Below are 21,012 nucleotides of genomic sequence, written 5' to 3'. Positions count from 1 at the left end.
CCTTTCTTTACCCGATAACTCTTTCATCATTCCCGGGTAAAGAGGGGCAGCTGTTGATACCCAATTATTCCCTCATATTTTTTAGTGTGTGTATATATATATATATATATATATATATATATATATATATATATATATATATATTCAAAATAGTATATTTGCATTATCATTTAGTTTATAAACCTATACAAGTTCTTTTCATAATTTTCCGTAATTCTTTTAAAGGCTTTAAATTAATTTCTTTCTGTATTTTATTGTATAAATATCCAATAATTATCCTTTAAATTATTTTTATGATGATTTAATCATCCAAACTTATCATTTACACCAACATGTGTGCTTTTAAATATTTTACTGCATTTTTTATAATTCATTTGCATTTTTTGGCTAATTGCATATTTTTGCAATAATAGCCCATATTCATGTATAACTACATTATTTATGCAAAAAATAATTTTTTATATTTTTATAATGTTACGTTATTATTTTTAATCATTTTAGTACACAAATAATATTTCTTTACTCATTAATTATTTTTATAAATTATATTTGCTAAAATATTTGGTATTTAAAAACTAGCCCCACTTTTAAACCTATTTTCGGACAAAATAATGGCCCAAAACATCTAATACACTAGCCCAATAACCCCAGCCCAAAACCAATAACCCAATCCCACAACCCGGTCGCGACCCGTCCAAATAAATTCGACCCAACCCCCTTTTAATCGTGACTGTTGATCTCTGAGATCAACGGCCCATATCACACCCTCTCTTTTAATTATCCCAAACACCCAACCCTAATCCCTATTTCTCACAGTCCGCCGCCCCCATATCCTCTCAACCCCTTCTCCCTCTCTCAAGAACCCAAGCCGCCCCCCTAAAGCTTCTCCTAATCCCACCTAATATGGGATTCCATGGTTATTACTTACCATACTCGACCACCTTCTGGTACTGGCTACTCTCCTATAGTGCTTGCCTAAACATGGAAAGCAGATCTCATCAAAATCGAACCAAAATCAGTTCAAATACCTGATTTTTGAATGTTATTCCGTCTATGTTCATCCTATGCTACTATGAGTCCAAATATTTGTTTACATTCTGTTGGTTCTTACTTACCCTAAAACTAGGGTTTTCAGATTTCTTCAAATCAGACCAAAATTGGTTCGATTCTCTGACTTTTAGTACTATTTATGTCTATATTCATCCTATGTTATCGTTTCTGTGTATATTTCGTTGATATTTATTTTTCCTAAAACAAACTAGGGTTTGGCCTGATTTTCTCCTAAATTGGTTCTAATTGATTCTGCATGCTCTTCTTTCCTTATTTTTATGTCTGATTGATTATATTTCCTTGTTTGTGTGTTCGATTTCTATACTATATAAACCCCTCCCCCTCCTTCTCCCCCTCCCCCTTTTGAAAGAGACTTTGGAATCGATATAATCTCACTAGATTTAAATTTCTACTTTGTTATTTCTTTATCATTTCGTTATATATTTTGGTTTTTAGCCGACTGAAAGCCAAGGCCAGAAATTCTGGATTCTTGCTCCTTACTGATATTCATAACGTTGTGGACTTCCCTTTTTTTTTTTTGCATTAACTGGTGAGTTACCAAGCCTTTGTCATTTCATTCCTATTTACCTGTCATCAGCATATGTTTTCACTTCTGAAGAATGTGGTTTAATGTGTTTTTGGGCTGTTCTCGTGTGCAATTATGACTGTCTTACTTCAATTTTAGGCTTTTCTATTCTTAATTCCATTACGTTTGTAGTTTGAGACATGCTTAGACCTGATTTGAGCTAATTGATTTCTTTTTTTTAAGTCTGCCTAGCCTGTGTTACTGATGTTTAGAACCTTTGCACTTTAGCCATCTTTTTAGTGTTTAAATTTGCTATTGACCCTATTACTTGAACTTGCTTTCGTATCCCCTTTTATGGATTAGATTACTAAGCATAAATGTATTCACTTAGTGTCTAGCATAAGTCTGTTTCTGAACTTGCTGTGATAACATATAGCATGTTTGATCTTGTATGCTTCTACCATGTCTGGACTTCCCAATAGTTGCCTTAATTTGTTCTCATTCTGTTATGTTCTGTTGCCAATTGATATGATCCCTTCTTGGGACACTAGCATTTACACTTAGCATAATCTGAACCTTTTTCTTACTATGAGTATGTGCACATCAATCTTGCAAACCTGTCTAGTTAGTATATGCATTATGTGTTGAACTTGTTTTTCTGAAACTTTGTTAAGTCTGTTCTCAAAAACAAAGCATGTTTTACTACTTGTTACATGTGCTCAACTTGAATCGGCTTGTATCCCTCAGTGATGTCCCTTGACCTTAGTCTATTCCCTTACTGCCTGGTCTCTTTTGAGTTCTTATTCTTAGCCGGCTGTAAGCCAAGGCTACTTAGGTTCTATCATTTGACCTCCCTAGTGTGAGCACTGTTCGGGGTCCAATTGAGACCCTTGTGAACTCTGACATACTAGGACTTGGTCCCTAGTAATTCTCTGATTTTCCTCTATCAACTTCCCTAGTGTGAGCACTGCCCTGGATTTTTGAAGCCCTTGGGAACTCTGACATACTAGGGTCATGGTTCTAATTGCTCGACCCTATTTTTCACCTATTGGCTGAATCAATTGGTTTCTGGCTGCCTTATGTAAATGAAGATATAACTTCTAGACTGTTGTGAACTATGGGGACTTGAGAATGAAGGCCTGGCCTAGCTAGGTATATCTTTGGGCCTGCTGTAGGCTCACTATAGTTATTTTACTCTGTAATTTATGCCATTAATTGGGTCTGTAATAATGTTGTAATAATAATTGGGGTATCAATAAAATTGGAAAAAGGGGGTTTATCTTAATATTTGCATTGAAACGGGTAGAAATCCTGCCTATAGGTATTTTACTTTGCTCAAATATGTTCTGCTATTGTGTGTGTTAGATGACCTGCCTATAGGTGTTTACTTTGCTCAAATATGTTCTGCTACTGTGTTAGATAACCTGCCTATAGGTATTTAATTTGTTTGACATATTTTGCTTCCACATGCTAGAAACCATGCCTATAGGAAATTAAATGACCAATGTCTCAATGTGCATTACAACATACTCATTAAGCGCTATAGGATTCTGTTAATTTACATGCTACCTAATCTGCAATTTAAAAATCCTGCCTATAGGTCTTAATTATTGATTATAGAAATTATGCCTATAGGATCTAAACTCAGCCTTATGACTATAGAAATCATGCTTGTAGGATCTAATATCAATCTTAATTATTGATTTTCTTGCTCGTTTTCTTTAAGCGCTAATGTTGAAGTTTCAACACTGTGTCATTGTCACTATTAGAAAGTATGCCAATAGGATCCAACTAAGCAGTTCTGAATATTCTCCTACAATTATCATTGCTAATTACCGCGTAAATCACCTAGATATCATGTCTATATGTTCGATCGTTTATAACCTATAATCAGCAGGCAGACTATGTTTTCACTTAGAAATTGTATCTAAAATGGCATCTTGCTCTGAAACTGCTTGCACGCTTGAATCCAGAATCACATAGAGATCATGTCTATAGGTATTCAATAACTTTAATTTGTCTAAAATCTTCAACTGTCAAATGCGTAACTTGTTTGCGTACATTTGTTGCCTAAGTGTGGAGGCTAACTTGAGCCCTTATTTGTTTATACATGAGAGTCCAATTTATGTTGTATGTCGCCTAGTTTTCTCATTTTTGAGCCACCTAAGTTAAGTTTAGAACCATCCAAGATAGAGCTCCAAACGCCTCCTGGACTATAGGTATGGGATGGCTAGTGCACGCATAAGGCACGATTTAGAATCAATTAGTACGCTTTAGGTAAACAACTTAAAGGTAGTAATCGGTTAGCAGGAGATGATAGTCTGTATCCGCTGAATAATACGAGTAACACCCCACCTCGAGAGAGTTACAAAGTATTATTTATGTTGCACGGGGTGATCCTTTAGGCTAAAAAATTTAGGACCCCCCCCCCGACCTTGTTTAAAAATCAATTATTTTGTTTATTTGCCCAACTTTGTCTTTTCTCTTTATTTGGACTAATTCATATAATTCGAGTTCAGCCGGGACCCACAGTTGTGGACCTCGAGGAGTGCCTAACACCTTCTCCTCGAGGTAATTTGAGCCCTTACCCGATCTTTTGGTGACGTAGATTGGTTAAAGAAGAGTTACTTGCAAATAGGTACCCTAACGCACCTCAAACCCGTTAGGTGGAGACTCTCTCTTTTTTTAACACCCTTCCTTTAGGAAGAGTTGTCACGACGTCAAAGCCCGACTTTCGCGAGAAATAAAAGGGCACGACAATGGGCGTGTGGGAGTGCACCGTAGGAATTGGGACTTGGCCCATTCCGTGAAACTGTAAAGTTGAATAACTTGTTGCTAGCTACATGCTCTCCCTGTGTTATAGAAATTTGACTGCAAATCATGTTAGAAATCATGCTTAGGCTATGGGATGATACTGTTCGGGCCCGCATAGGTCGCGTACTTGTTGAATTACTTGCTAATTATTGTCTTCTACTCAGTCATGATTTTACTTGTGTATCATATCTCAGTCTCTTCTTGATTCTTGTTGATACACTATGTTATCTTTGTTTGGGCCGATCTTTGTGGTTTCCGAGAGCCCGGGAGACTAGAGAGGTTGATGAATGAGTGAGGCCGAGGGTCTGTCTGTGAGGTATTGATGCTATGGAGCGTGAGTTGTCCGTGCAACACGTGAGTTGTCCGTGTGGTTCCATATATTGATACTGTAGCACGTGAGTTGTCTGTGCGGATATAGCGCTTGGGCTAAAAGAATCCCCTCCGGAGTCTAAACACCCCCAGTGAGCGTAGGTACCTATTGAGTGTGAGTACTGAGGGCTGAGAGCCGAGTGATTTGAGCTGTTGTGACGAGTTGAGTGACTGTTGCCCTGAGAGGTTGTACTTGCCTTTTCATTTGTTGATGCACTTAGTTGCTATCTGTCATTGTTGTGAAATTTTTGAAAGATTTTATATCTGAATTACCTGAACTTTAACTGTATAAAACTGATTGGACTTAAACTGTTGGATGCGAAAGCATATCTATTCTTTGCTGAAATTATTGAAAATGAACTATAATTGTATAGCTCGTCACTGCTTCTCATTTCCATATTTATTTCTGTTACTTGCTGAGTTGGTTGTATTCATGCTACATCCTGCACTTCATGTGCAGATCCAGGTGTATTTGATCACATAGGTCATTGAGTTCGTGCGCGATCGAGTACCGGAGACTACGAGGTAGCTGCCGGCGTTCGCATACCTTGTCTCTCCTTCTATGTTTTATTTCTTTCCTGTATTGATACCTAGACACTGTGTTTATTTGACTGGATATCTAGACGTTCATGACTTGGTGACACCCCGATGTTTGGGGCTATCTTTCTGCATTTTATTTTGAATTTAACTCCGTTTTTTTGTAAAACTTTCTAGTATGAAAAAACTTTGAATTATCCTTTTTATGAAATATTAAAGTATTTTGAAAGGTCGGCGTGCCTAGTACCATCGATAGGCGCCATCACGACAGGTTAGAGTTTTGGGTCGTGACTATAATAGTGTTTGGTTCACTACTCTTTGAATAATGATTTAATAATCTGTTGACTTAGTGCAGGTTGTAAGCGAGAGAAATAGAAAGAATATGGAAAAGCAGATAACTAAGCATGTTTGTGGTACACGGTCTTTTGTAGAAGTAGAGGAATCGATGGTGAAAATATATTTATTATCATGCTGTCATATATACTTCTTGTTATCTATATATTCATTTATTTGATTATTTATGTTTTTCCTATTGAACTATATTGTAGAAAAATCCCGCCACTGGAGAAAAAAAAACACCAGATCGAGTCTAGGAGATCCAACATACACGTAAAAAAGATAATGGAGAAATTGTGTGGGTGGATTCACAATCCCAACAAATTCATGTAATATTCTTAAATCACTACATTCTTATCTTTTTATATATTTTTTACTATAAATGGATACGCGTAATTATAGGGCCAACTACAGGAACTAGTGGCTCAGCAACAATCTGAAGAGAACGAGCATCCCATGACTAGAGATGAGATTTTATCCTCCGTTCTCGATGAGAGAACATGCTATGTTCGCGGTAAAGGGTACGGAAAGAAGCCTCCAAAAAAGATTCACATTCAAGCAGCAAACTTAGAGGCTAGTATGTCTTCTGTGATGGAAACTGTGCGTCAAGAAATGCATGCAGAAATGCAAGCTGAGATGAGTCGAAAGTTGCAAGAAGAAAGTGAACAAATGGCTGCCGAATTAAAAAGTAACTGTTACATCCCGCAATTTAATATTAGAATTAGTCGTAGTAATCCATATGAGCTAGAAGGGATTAAGACCATTCATGAGATTATAGAGGACTTGTGACTATATTATTGTAAGACTCCGTAAGTTTAAGAACATTGATACCGTTAGATATTATGTTAATGTGATATTTTCTTTTAAGTGAAGTATTTTAGTAAAAGTTTTATAAGTATAATTTTGGATAGTTACCATTATTACTATTTTCGGATATGATAAATTATATACCTAATATGAGAAAGTTTATGAGATTTTCTTTATTGTAAAGATAGAAATTATTTTCTCACAAGAAAAGAAGGTTATCTTTTGTACCATTTTAAGAATTAAGCGTACGAAATTTTTTCTTTTTATATGAGATTAGGAAAATTATAAGTTGAGAATATATATATATATATATATATATATATATATATATATATATATATATATATATATATATATATTTACACGGATATTTTAATGAAATAATAGTATATGTATTGATTTTATATGGTACCACATGACCACTATAGTAGGGTATATACAAAGTGTGTTAAAAGTGGATAGTATTTTAAGTAATTTGAGATAGTTCTTAATTATGCGGGTAATTGATTAATTACCAAATAGCGGGATATTACCTAATTAATTAATGAATTAAGTGGCTAATGTTGGATAAGCCTAAACTTTCCCCACGTGGCAGCAACACATGATTCTTGAGTGACTCTTGAAATCAAATTTGCAAAATGTCACAATTAAGAGGGGTTGGTGCCTAATCATCACTTTATACTACACTTTTTTCATAAATTCCAATCCTTGAATTGTATAATTCTAACATTTCACGTCAAAATCCCAAAGCTCTTGAATTGTATAACTTTAACACTTTCACGTCAAAAAGCTTCAGCAAAATTCATGGATTGCAATAGCAACGTACTGCTTCAAAACATTTCGTACAGAGACCATTTTTACTATATAGCGTGAGATTTTGCGATTCTAAGGGAGTACGGTGCAATCCTTCTCAAAAAATATCATACGAATTTTCTCTACTCCAGGTATGTTAAGGTTATCCCTTCTTTTCTTTTGGAATGATTCAAGTAACGATACGTAAACGTAGTGCTATTCCATAAGTGATTCTACTCTTAGCAGTTAAGGATGTCTATGTTATTCATTCCCGTAAAGTGATATTCAAGTATGTCTAAATATGTATCTAGTTCCCTATTGAGTTATTTGATAAAGATATTAATGTTTATAATATAGTGATACATGCATCTTCATGCATTTACTACCGTGCTACGACCGGTTGGGCAGACATGCATATTTATTTACCACCGAGCTACGACCGATTGGGTAATTATATATTTACCACCGAGCTACGGCCGGTTGGACAGTTACATATTTATCACCGAGCTATGGCCGGTCGGGCAGTTACCACCGGTTGGGCAGTTATGTAACATTATTTACCACCGGTTGGGCAGAAATGCATATTCATTTACCACCGAGCTACGACCGGTCGGGCAGTCATGTATTTACCACCGCGCTATGGCCGGTCGGGCAGTTACCACTGATCAGTTGGGCAGTCATGCATCATACGATATAGATAATAGTCTTAAAGAGAAGCATTGTATATATATAAGTATAATAAGTATATATTTACGGTGACACATCAGAGATTCAGGTTGATTCTTATATGTCCTTAATTAATGTTGACTTATTGTTATGTTTTAGTTCTGCCTTACATACTCAGTACATTATTCGTACTGACGTCCTTTTGTTGGGGACGTTGCATTCATGCCTGCAGGTATAGATAATCAGTTTGACGAGCCCTCATAATAGACGAGATTGGCATTCAGCGAAAGATCGGTAAGACTCCACCTCATTCGGAGTGCATCCGAGTCTATGAGTCATCGTGTCAGAATTTTGCTACAGACTTATGGGTAGGCCGGTATCCTGTCCCATTTGATGTCAAATAATCTTAGAGGCTTTGTAGACAGATGTTCATTTTGTACAGTATGTCAGAGGCCTTGACGGCCTATATGTATTCATGTTTTAAGAAAAATAGTTCACTGATATAGTGTTGCTCACTTATAGTTATACATTATGAGTTGTGGCCATATTGGCCCATGATAGTTACAGAAGAAAAATAAATGAGTTACACAGTAGTTCGCTTGGGCCAGCACAGCACTGGGTGCCAGCCACGCCTCCCCAGGTTCGGGGCGTGACAGTAACATGGAACAAGAGTTGCAAAGGAAGTTGAAAGAGAAACTTGAGCACGTGAATGTGGAAGTAGACAACCAGATCAGTGTAGAAGTAGCCAAGAGGATTCAAGAATAACTGGCTGCTATCATGACTAGAATGCAACATGTGATCTACTCTTAATGTTTCTTTACTCTTCTTGACTATTCTTCTTCTTCTTTTTTTCTTGAATTTTTGTTCCTTCCTGGCAATTCTTCTCTTCATATCTTTTGTGAGGCACATAATGTGTTTGATAAAATACCTTCTTTTATGAGGCACATAATGTGTTTGATAAAATACCTGGGAGATATCTTAGTTTATATTCTAATATAACTATAAAAATGCTAGCCTATTTTATGATATTATTGGGCAGAAGTGTCTATTTTATGAGAAATTTTGATTTGTTTATGATATTATTCTACAGAAGTGTATATTCTGGTGCAACTATAAGAATGGTAGCTTATATTATGAGTTTTTTTCAAATATTTTTATGAGAAATTTGGGCTTGTTTCGAATGATAGCCAATTTTATGATATTACTGTCAAATCTACTGAATTTCATAAGTTTGGATGCCGACAATAAGAAGGGAAAATGCCATAAACTACTTTTTATAGCTTCTCATGTTCTTGCCAGGATTAGTCTCTGGAGGTGTCTTTTTTTTTTTTTTTGGATTAAATGGACGATCTGAAGTTCATATTTTAGCTATGTTTTGTAGCTGAAATTTTCTGGATTTTAGATATTTATTGTCATCGTTAGTTGGAGATTTTGATCAGTGTAATCAAAATTTGCAAAGCTAGTTTTGCTTCTTTTTTTTTTTTTTTTTTTTTTGTGTGTGGGGAGTGTGGATGTATAGGTGAGTAATCGTTCTTGTTATTTCTGAAAATGGGAATACAAGGAGCAGTACCTTGGAAGACATATATAGCAAAGTCTAATTTTGATTCTAGACTTTTAATAGACGAGCTGAGCTGGGCAATAAAAGTTGGAGATCTGGATAATATATTTGTTTTATAAGCCTTTTTGGATTTGAACATAGTTATTTTTTTTGGATTAGTAAAAGATAAATTGACTTTTTTATAGTAAGAGGTATTTATTTAAGTACTTAGTGATTTTTAATCATACTAAGAACTGTTATATTGGCAGAAAGATGATCTCTGTAATCTTTATGTAGTACTCTCTTGCAAATGTTTAGTTATTGTTGTTATTACTTTCTACACCAAAGTAGTTGCATATAACTTTTGCGGTTCGATGTAGTACCCTTGTGCAAATGTTTAGTTATTGGATAGGTGGCATTTCTGTGGATTAATCTCTCAGTCTTGGTGTCATACTGTTGTAAATCTGGTTTATGGTGAAGTAAAATGAAGCTTGGTTGTTGTCTTAGAAATAAATTATCAATGCTTTGCGCAAGATTTTTTTTTTGTTTATTATGAGACTCTCGAGCTTAAATCGATTCTTCGGCCTAATGTTCTAATCTGTATCTCTTTTCACCTTGATATTGTCTTCAAGTTCTAACAATGTGATCTTGTATTTTTTCTTTAATAATAGGAACAAGGTTCTTAAACAGTGGTGACAATGAAGGAGCAGCTTGAAGCTAAGGCACTCAATGTTTTGCTTTTTGGTTATATGTGATTGCGTACAATGACAATGAAGTATTACGTAGTATATATGTAACTGAACTTTTAGTAATGGAAGTGTTTAGTATTTGGTTTAGGAAATTCTTTTGGTGTTTATAAAATACTATTGGATGATCTTAAACTTATATATTAATATAAGTTTAATATTAATATTAATACTAGAGTAAACTCTAGTGGCGAGTTTCAGTTGCTACTAAATATCTTTCTTCAGTAGCGATATTAGAGTTGCCACTGATGCCGTTTATTGTGGCGGTGGAGTCGCCACTAAAAATCACTATTCAGTAGCGTTATTAGATTTGCCACTGATGGCTAATCATTTTTGTGGCAACTAAGTCGCCACTAAATGTGACTCTTCAGTAGCGGTATTAGAGTTTTCACGGATGACTAATCATTTTTATGGCAACTAAGTCGCCACTAAATGTCACTCTACAGTAGCACTATTAGAATTTCCACTGATGATTAATTGCTTTTATGGAGATTACGTTGCCACTATATATTACTCTTCAGTAGCGACTTAAATAAAATCAGTTTGGTGGAACTCTTTCTTGTGTGGAGTACGTTAAGTTTTTGTAGCGACAAAGTCGTCACAAAATGTATACATTCTGTGGCGATCTAATGTTGTCTCCACTAGTAACATTCAGTAATGGAAGTACTTGCAGTAGTTCCATAGTCGCTACTGTAAAAGACATATTTCTTGTAGTCTCAATGCTATCTTATCCTAAATATTTGTCACGACCCAAAATCTCACCACAGGCGTCGTGATGGCACTTAGTCTCTATGACTAAGCAAGCCGATCATAATAACAATTCAAGCCATTTTTTTTAAATAGATAATCGAAACCAACAGTGAAAATAATTATAACACCTTCCCAAGACTGGTAATACTGAGTTACGAACTCTAACTGAATACATGCAATGATTTCAAGGATCGATTATACAATACTGTTCAAAATAGCGTTGACAGTATAATAAAATGGAAAGACTCCAAGTGATCACACTCTAACTCTGTCCAAGTCTGATATCTCCAATACCTGGATCTGCACAAAAATGTACAGAAGTGTAGTATGAGTACACCACAGTCGGTACCCAGTAAGTATCAAGACTAACCTCGGTGGAGTAGTGACGAGGTACAATCAAGACACTCACTAGTCTAATAACCTGTGCAATATTGCATACAAAAATAATAGAAAATAATTAGCAATGATAGAAACAATAATCAACCAGTGATATATACATCAGGATAACACGAAAAACCATTTAATCAAGTCCTTCAATTATAAATCTTTCACCTAAAAGTTTTTCAAATAATAATCTTTAGAATATAATCCTTACCTGTCACGATCCAATTCTATTTTTGGCCGTGATGGCGCCCAACACCATTGTTAAACAAGCTCACAGTGAACAATCTAGTGATTTTCCTATTTTATTAAGTTTTTCCCATGTAAATAACTTTCCTTAATTTAATAGGTTTAGTAAGGAACATATTTAAATTAATAAAACGAAAGCAGCTGAATGTATTTATGGCCGTAGGAAAAAAACAAAAATCACAAGTCTACTAGTGTGTGCCAAGATCTAGTGTCACAAGTGTGTGGGTTACTAGTAGAATATATAAAAGATCTCTACTCTACTATCTGAAATAGAATAGACAGGAAATAAATCAAAAGAGAGACTCTGGCTGCTGCTGAACGGCTCAAAAGGGCATCTCACCGTGGTCTTGGACCAGAAGTCAAGCATGCGTGCCGGACTGATAACCAGATGCACCTGCCTGAGATCTTGCACATCAAGTGCAGAAGTGTAGCGTTAGTACATAAACAACATGTACCCAATAAGTATCTAGTCTAACCTCGAAGAAGTAGTAACGAGGGGTCGACTTCGACACTTACTATGGGCCAAAAATATAATATTATGAAGTTCTAATTAAACATGACATATAAAATGATAATAGAACTTAGAACAGGAAAATAAGTAAATAATCCTTTCATTTCAAGTGAGAACCAAGTCATTTCTCTCGTCTAATCCTTTCACCTTTCAAGTCCATGGGCCAATATTAAATATAAAGGGGTTCCAATATCTTTACGCATGAATTATGCCGAGGATGTATGACCCGATCCAAATATATACATATAAATATACTATGCACTACCGAGGGTCGAAGGGCCTGAACCATAAATACATTAATTAACCTGTCGAGGCGAACGACCCGCTCCCATGAGAGTAGTGGAAATTTACCCCGCTCGCGGAATATACTTGCGAAATGGTTGAATTTAGATTTTTCTCAAGTTATCATAATATTTCTCAATTCTTTTTCAAAGCAAGAAATTCAGCTAGGAACCTTTAAAAAAATTGAAATCCTCAACCTCCGCCTTAATCCAAACAATTAGTACGCATAAACAAGCAACGATATCAACAAAAATATGGTGTAAGCCTAAATCTACCCGGACATAAGCATGAATAGTAGCTACGCACTGACTCTCGTCACTTCGTATGTACCTAGCCCCCACAAATAGAAGTACATAATGATTAAGTTCACCTATGGGGTTAATTCTCTCTTACAAGGTTAGAAAAGAGACTTACCCCGTTTCAAGGCTTACTTCCCGGTCCAAGAATGTGCTCACACCCTCAATTCGGTGCCGAAGCAACCCAAAACTAATCAACTAGTATATAAACTAATCAATACACGCTCAAAAGTTCGTATTCCAACAATTAAAGAGGTTACCCAACCCTAAATGTAAGATTCTTAAAATTTACCCCGGGCCCACGTACCCGAATTCCAAAAATTTCAAAGAAAGTTGTTACCCATAACCTCATGAACTCAAATATATGATTTTTACTAGATTCCATAACGAATTTCATGATTAAATCTCATTTTTATCACAAACCTACGGTTTTCTCCTAAACCCATGATTTCCACTAATTTACATGTTATAATCTACCCATAAGTTATGTATTTGATTCATATTTGGTAGGAATTACTTATCTCAAGGTGTTAGATAAAAAAACTCATTCTCTAAGAGCTCCAAGAAACACTCAACAATGGAATAAATGAGCCAAAATGACTAAGTCCCGCATTAAATGAAGGATTCTGCCTTCAGCGGTTTCTGCGCATGCGGAGGGACTTCCGCTTCTGCGGGACCGCTTTTGCGGTCAAAAGTCCGCTTCTGTGGAACCGGCCTGGCCACTCGCCCATCGCACCTGTGGAGCCAGGGCCGCTCATCCGCAACCGCTCCTGCGACCGACTCTTTCGCGCTTGCGAACACAGCCGCTTCTGCGGTCACAGTCATCGCACCTGCGCGTTTGCAGGTGCGCCAAACTCTTCGATCCTGCAAATCCTGGGCAGCCTTGGCTTACTCGCTTATGTGGCTCCTGGCTCGCACCTGCGGCTGACCAAGAGCAGGTGCGATTACACCAGCACCTGGGAACTTCAGCTGTTGCTCCCATGTTTCAACTTGGTCCGAGCCTCATCCGATCGATACCTGGCGTCCCCCGAGGCCCCGTCCGAACATACCGACAAGATTGAAAACATAAAACAGACCCGATCGAACACTCGGAATGCTCAAAATGACATTAGAATTAAGGATCACACCCCAAACCAATTGGATAAAAAATATAAACTTTAAGTTCTTCAATTTCGTCCCAAAGCGCCGAAACATACTTACACTACTCGGATTGACACCAAATTTTGCGTGCAAGTCTTAAATGACATTACGGAACTAACTGTGGTCTCGGAATTCCATTCGGACCTCGATAACACAAAAACCTACTCTAAACCAAATTTAAAGATCTTCAAGAACCTTCAAAGAACCAACTTTCAATATTAGGTGCCAAAACACTCCCGGTTCATCCACAATACGGTCCAAGCATACGCTCTAGTCCGAACTTACCATACGAACCTATTGGAACTATCAAATCCTGATTCCGATGTTGTTTACTCAAAATATTGAACGGAGTCAAACTTAGCATTTTAAGGCCCACTTAAGGAACCAAGTGTTCTGATTTCAACCCGAACCCTTCCAAATCTCGAGCTAACCGTCCCCGAGTGTCATAAAACAGTAAAAGCATATACAGGGAGTCTTATTTAGGGGAACGGGGTTCTAAAAAGGAAAACGACTGGTCGGGTCGTTACATTACCAATAAATATATTTCGAATATACTCTCTTTAAATAAATATCTTTCAAATATAATTCTTTCAAATAAAAATCTTTCAAAAATAATTCTTTGAAATGATGTTTTGAATATAATTCTTTCAAATAAAAGTCACCTTGTGACACCTCATTTCAAAATCTTAAAAATACGGGTCTCAGCCCACTTCAATATTTTTACGAAACCTTGTACCCATATTTTTATCACAACTGCACAGACAACTCATGTGCCAATAATATAAATATATATAAGATCCACATGATTAATTTATTTCCACTAAAGTGAGTTTACAATTTTTAAATCAAGTAAGAAATCAACATAGAAATGAATTTATTTTAGAAATCATTTGGGTGAAGAAAATAATATTGCACTTAAATTAAAGCATTAGATAAACTACTGATTTGGATGTAAAACTATTTAATTTAAAATATAATAATAATTTCTTTTATTTAATCAACTCAATCATCGAAAATCAGTAAGAAAAACCAGAAATATACTTCTTCAGAGTCTCGTGCTAAAATGTCAAACCAACACAATACAACTAGGAGCACAAAACACATAATAATAAAGTCAACTAGTACATCACGTAAGAATACAAGAATTTACATATTAAATGAAACAAAATCACCAAAGACAAGAACATAAATAAAGAAATATCAACAGGGAACTCCCGAGGTACCGCCTCGCAATCCCAAATCATAAATAAATTCACAATATCTTATTTTCTTATATTACCGCGGGAGCCTTCACATTTAATTATAAAGAAATTATTTTTCCCGAAATAGCATTCCGCGTTTTAGCCACCCTTATCACACCGCATGACTTCTAGTAGTTCCCCTGCTAGCCACGTATTTCAAGCCACCCTTATCTCACCGCATGCGTTTCAACACCCTGACCTTATATCACCGCATGCATATCAATATCACAATATTTTACAAATCGCACCTCAAGTGCCAAAATATCAGAACATAATACAACTTGCACCTCAAGTGCTCACATCTCACAACATATCACAAATTGCACATCAAGTGCTCAAATATTACAACATATCACGAATTGCACATCAAGTGCTCAAATCTTACAACATATCATAAATTGCACATCAAGTGCTCCAATATTACAACATATCACAAATTACACATCAAATGCTCAATTATTACAATTTGCCGCAGAAATCAACAATACATTACTTTTCACAATAAGGAGCCCACAACTCGATCATAATGTGCACAACATCTTAACAAAATATTCGGGAGTGATCAACTCAACCGAATAATATTTCATAATTTAGCACTTTACCTCAATATGATTTACGGCTTTTATAATTCAATACCAAATTTTCAACAGCGTGAACTGAAAAGTAATTTATCAAGGAACACCACCTCTTTTAAATCACAACTTCAGGAAATAAATAGATTTATTCATCATATTAACTAAATTTTCCATTTAAATTATCTGTAGGTAAAATCAATAATGAAAATGTTTTCCATAAAAATGGAAACTCAAACAAACTCTACAGTTCACATAAAAGTCAAGTGGAAATCACACCAAATTATCATATAAAAACAACCTCGGCAAACAAGGAATGAGGCATGACAAATAAGGGATTTAATAAGTTACAATAAATTTTCAATTTAATACATAAGGGTGTCTACGAATTTTAACCGATATAATTTGCACATATAAACCAAGTACGTACTTGGCACCTCACGTACATGGTTTTCAATCATACAATTTTCACATAAGACTCAATGCCTAAGGGGTAATTCCCCCACACAAGATTAGACAAGATACTTACCTTAGTGGAGTTAGGCTGATATTCCAAAATAGCATTCATGCGCGAAAAGACCTTCGAACGACTCAAATCCAAAATCCGCCCCTTAATGATACTACAACGATCCACTACACTACGCAGCTTCAATCTACAATAATCCAACACAATTGCATCAATATTAGCAAGATTTCCATAGTTTAGGCCATTTAGGCATTTGATCAAACACCTAGAGTGCATATATTTCTACAACCTCCTTCAATGGAATTTCTTCACCTAACAACCACCTTCCACACAAATGATTCATCTCACAATTGTCTCTAGTCCTTTCACATCTTCGTTTAGAACATGCATGCCCAACAATTCACTCCCAACCCACAAATCTTATCAATTAATTCATTTTACAATCTCTACAATGGGTATTCATTTAACTTGAGAATTTATGGCTTCCAATCACCATACCATGAGGTATAATACTTAATTCAGACTCTTATTCCCATAATAAATCCGTACATGTAAGTCTAAGGGTGTGGGATTACCTTTTTGGAAGAAATCTTGCAAAACCCTCCTTTGAGTTCTTGAAGAAATTTCTTGAAGATCTAAGTATTTTATGTGTAGATTGAGTTAGGTTTAGGGTGGAATTGATGGAATGAAATACAAAATTAGTAGATTTTACTCACCTTGAAGATAGGAGGAGTTGGAGGTCTTGAGAGAGTGGAGAAGATGTACAAAATCCGCCCAAATGAAGTGGGGAAAATAACCCCCAAATGTCTTATATCAAAATAGGGTCGGTTTATAAAACAAAAAAAACCAGAATTTGTACAGCCGTGTCGCGTGGGGCACGGGGCGGCTGTGCAAAAAGTGTCTAGAAATGAAATTTCGGAGCGTTCTGGAATTTCCCACAGACGCAGCGCGCCGGGCGGTGCGTGGGATGGCGAGGTAGTACAAAATCTTCCAGCGTTTGGTAATTTGGTCATAACTTCTTGTAGAAGTGTCCAAATGACGAATGGTTTAGAAACTTGACTCGAAGATCTTTCATTTGATAGGTTTTCTATCACATAACTCCATATATATATATATATATATATATATATATATATATATATATATGTGTGTGTGTGTGTGTGTGTGTGTGTGTGTGTGTGTGTATGTGTCTGCCCAAAGTTTGGTCTTTTGCGTACTCATTTGGAACTTTAGTCTATTATGAAAGTTTCCAACTTGGCTTAGACTCAGTACTTTCCTTAGACCCCACATCACTTATAATATGCCTCGTACACTTTATTATCACATCCTATTGATATCCTTAGTCCTTGTCCGCACACAAAATAATATAATTAGAACACATCAACTTTCTAATTTCGCCAAAATGTGCTAAATTGTTCTACGAGCTTCCAACTCCAAATTTCGGACATACGCCTAAGTCCGAAATCACCATATGAAACTATTGGAACCATCCAAGTTCCATTCCGCGGTCGTTTGTACAAAAGTCAAACTTCGGTCAACTCTTTTCATTTAAGCTTCCAAAATAAGAATATATTGTTCTTTCAATTAAATCTCGAATCATCCGAAAACCAAATTCGACCGCGCGCGCCAGTCATAATACACATTACAAAGCTTCTCAAGGTCTTAAGACGCTAAAAGGGATACTAATTCTTAAAACAACAAGTCGGGTCGTTACATTCTCCACCTCTTAAACAAACGTTCGCCCTCGAACGTGCTAAGAATTATTCTGAGGTTACCAAATTGATGATTTTACTTTTACACATATACTCACGGTTGATCCCACATTACCGCATTCGACATAAGCCCGACAACACCATCTCAATTGAGATTATTTCTTTTATCCATAATTGTAAACTTTAAGACGAAATTTCTTACACTCCAAATATTTTCAAAAACAATCCGATTTTTCACATATATTAGTCTCAAATGGCTATGGAAACTCGTGCCTACGTACACATCAACTTTTTTAATAGTGCTTAAGTACTTCAAAAACTTTCGGGGTTTTATATTCTCTCCCACTTAGGATCATTCGTCCTCAATTGAGAAGTAGAGTTTTCCCTCAACACATAACATAACTTATCTCTTCTTTCGCATATCTCAATCTCCCAAATTTTTCTAATTCCCAAATTTTTCAGAAATTTCGGCAGAGTCTCCCCTGTAATTGGGCCTATCCACCTGCCATAGTGTCACTATCCAAAATCCATAAAGGTCGTGATGGCGCAGGACTCCACTGTCAGGCAAGCCAACAATAAATACTTAATTAAATCCTTATTTTAATATTTTTGAAATCGTAAATTTACTTCAATTTATCTAGTAAAAGATGAATTTACAGAATAAATAACAATGTTTTCCAATTCCATTAGTGAACATCCCATAATCATCCCAGAACCCGGTGACACAAGTGCATGAACCTTTTTTAGAAATTTAAAATAAAATACAATAACTGTACAGAATAGAACTTGGACAGGAAGAAAATATAATACTCTGAAGGAGACTCTGCTGGCTGCGATTCGTCGTATAGAAATCAGCTCACTTGAGTCCCCGTCATAATCGCGCCTCTGCGCCCACAAGGCCTCTAAACATATGTGTACCTACACAAAAATGTACAGAAAGTGTAGTATGAGTACGTAAATCAATGCGTACCCAATAAATATCCCGCCTAACCCCAAAGAAGTAGTGACGAGGGGTCGACTTCGACACTTACTATGGGCTATAAGTAAATAGAATAATATCATTAAATTAAACATGGATTAATTAATACGGTTGCAAGCCCATTATTCTAAAATAAGTAAGCAGTTCTTTTATAATTAAGAACTGTCCAAATTGATTTTTCATTATTTAACAATTTATCTCAGGCCGAGAGGCAATATCAATTATTACAAGTTCCAAATCAATCAATTAAGTCATGCGCAAATCATGCCGAGGTCGGACGGTCCGATCCAACAAATATTTAAACTGTGCACTGCCAGAGGGTCGAATGGCGCAAATCATAGATGCATCTATTTACTACCGAGGTGCTCGGCCCGATCCACAATAACAATTATTTCAAGAAAACACAAGTTTCTCATTTACAGTCAAGTATCTCAAACAAACCTTCAAGTATGTGAATTTAACCTTATACAATTCTTTTATCAATTTCTATCATGACTAAGTGATTATATTAGCAAGTAGGGGCACAAACATTCCAAGTATAGCATGATAGATGTCCTAAACTACCCGAACAATAGTATAATAGTAGCTACGTACGGACTCTCGTCACCTCGTATGCACGTAGCCCCCACAATTAGGTACAAACATTTATTTAATTCACCTATGGGGTTAATTCCCTCTTACAAGGTTAGAAACAAGACTTACCTCGCTCCGATGTTTCATAACCGGCTCCCAAGCCATTCAATCTACTCAAATCGATGGCCAACGCTCCAAAACTAGTCAATAAGTAAGCAAATCCATAAATGTATACTCTAATACTCATTATAATCCTATTTACAATAATTCCCAACTCTGTTCGAAAAGTCGATAAAATCACCCTCGGGCCCACGTGCCTGGATTCTGAAAATTTTCGAAGATAATTATTACCCATAGCCTTATGAACTCAAATATATGCTTTATTCCCAATTCCATCCCCAAATTTCGTGGAAAAAATCCAAAATACCAAGTTCTAGGTCTTTGTTCAAAATCTCAAATTTCTACTAGTTTTCATATCTAAATCCGTATTTAAACCTTGTATTTAGCTTGCAATAGGTGGGAATCACTTACCTTGATGTAGATGATGAAGGTGGAGCTCCAAAATCGCTCCAATATCGGCTCCCATGAAGGAAATGAAATGTAAATGAGCCAAAACCTCCTCGATTTTTAAAAGAACACTGCCCAGGTCTTTCCCCTTCGCGATCGCGAAAATCCACTCGCGATCGCGAAGGCCAAATCAACAGCTGCCTAAAAGCTTCCCTTTTGCGAACGCGATGCCTAGAACGTGATCGCATTGCTTAGCCCTCTACTTTCGCGATCGCGAACACCTCTATGCGATTGCATAGAACAACCTTTACCAAACGGGCCAGCCTCATTAACACAGCGCGTTCGCGATAGCCCCGACACGAACGTGAATAACCTCCCCCTCGACCCTCCGCAAACGCGAACCATTATACGCGATCGCGTAGAGTAAAAATCCACTAGTCCATTTAACCTTTCGCGATTGCGGCCCTTTCTTCGCCATCGCGGAAGAGGAAACCAGATGCCCAGAAACCAGCAATTCCTCAATGTTCAATATACGTCCAAACTCAATCCGAGACACACCTGCGGCCCTTGGGACCTCAACCAATTAAGCCAACACGTTCCAAAACACATTACAAACTTAGCCGAGCCTTCAAATCACATCGAAATAATGAATCGCACCTCAATTCAAACTTAATGAGCTTTGAAATTTCAATTCTACAATCGATGCCGAAACCTATCAAATCACGCCCGATTGTCCTCAAGTTTTGCACACAAGTCACATTTGACATTACAGACCTACTCTAACTTTTGGAATTGGATTCCGACCCCGATATCAAAAGGTCTACTTCTGGTCAAACTTCTCAAAAACCTTCAAATTTCTAGCTTTAGCCAAATGACTCCAAAATGACCTATGGATCTCCGAATCCACTTTCGGACGAGCTCCCAATTCCAGAATCACCATACAGAGTTATTCCCAGACCCGGAATTCCAAAATGTCAACTTCCACAATAGGCGCCAAAACGCTCCCGGGTCATCCAAAACCTGATCTGGACATATGCCCAAGTCCGAAATCATCATACAAACCTGTTGGAACCTTCAAATCCCGATTCCGATATCGTTTACTAAAAAATCTAACCTTAGTCAATTCTTCTAAGTTAAAGCTTCCGAAATGAGAATTTTCTTTCCAAATCAACT

At 36.5% G+C, this 21,012-nt stretch overlaps 2 long non-coding RNA genes across 3 annotated transcripts in view; both read left to right on the top strand.

Annotated features, from left to right (window-relative positions):
* The window catches only part of LOC138895039 (uncharacterized), a 28,435-nt gene extending 22,227 nt beyond the window's left edge, over positions 1 to 6,208 (top strand). For both annotated transcript variants that reach the window (XR_011409244.1, XR_011409243.1), the window contains 2 exons: positions 5,652 to 5,961; positions 6,035 to 6,208. This is a non-coding gene — a long non-coding RNA (uncharacterized lncRNA). The remainder of the gene's footprint in view (positions 1 to 5,651; positions 5,962 to 6,034) is intronic.
* A 1,796-nt stretch (positions 6,209 to 8,004) lies between these two features.
* LOC108943500 (uncharacterized) lies at positions 8,005 to 10,275 on the top strand. The gene is made up of 2 exons (XR_001967429.3): positions 8,005 to 8,692; positions 10,106 to 10,275. It is a non-coding gene; the product is annotated as an uncharacterized lncRNA (long non-coding RNA).
* The last annotated feature ends 10,737 nt before the right edge of the window (positions 10,276 to 21,012 follow it).

Source organism: Nicotiana tomentosiformis, chromosome 7, assembly GCF_000390325.3.
Source record: "Nicotiana tomentosiformis chromosome 7, ASM39032v3, whole genome shotgun sequence".
NCBI classification, from domain to species: Eukaryota; Viridiplantae; Streptophyta; class Magnoliopsida; order Solanales; family Solanaceae; genus Nicotiana; species Nicotiana tomentosiformis.
Note: the sequence above shows the minus strand (reverse complement) of the source record. Positions and strands in the feature narration are given on the sequence as shown.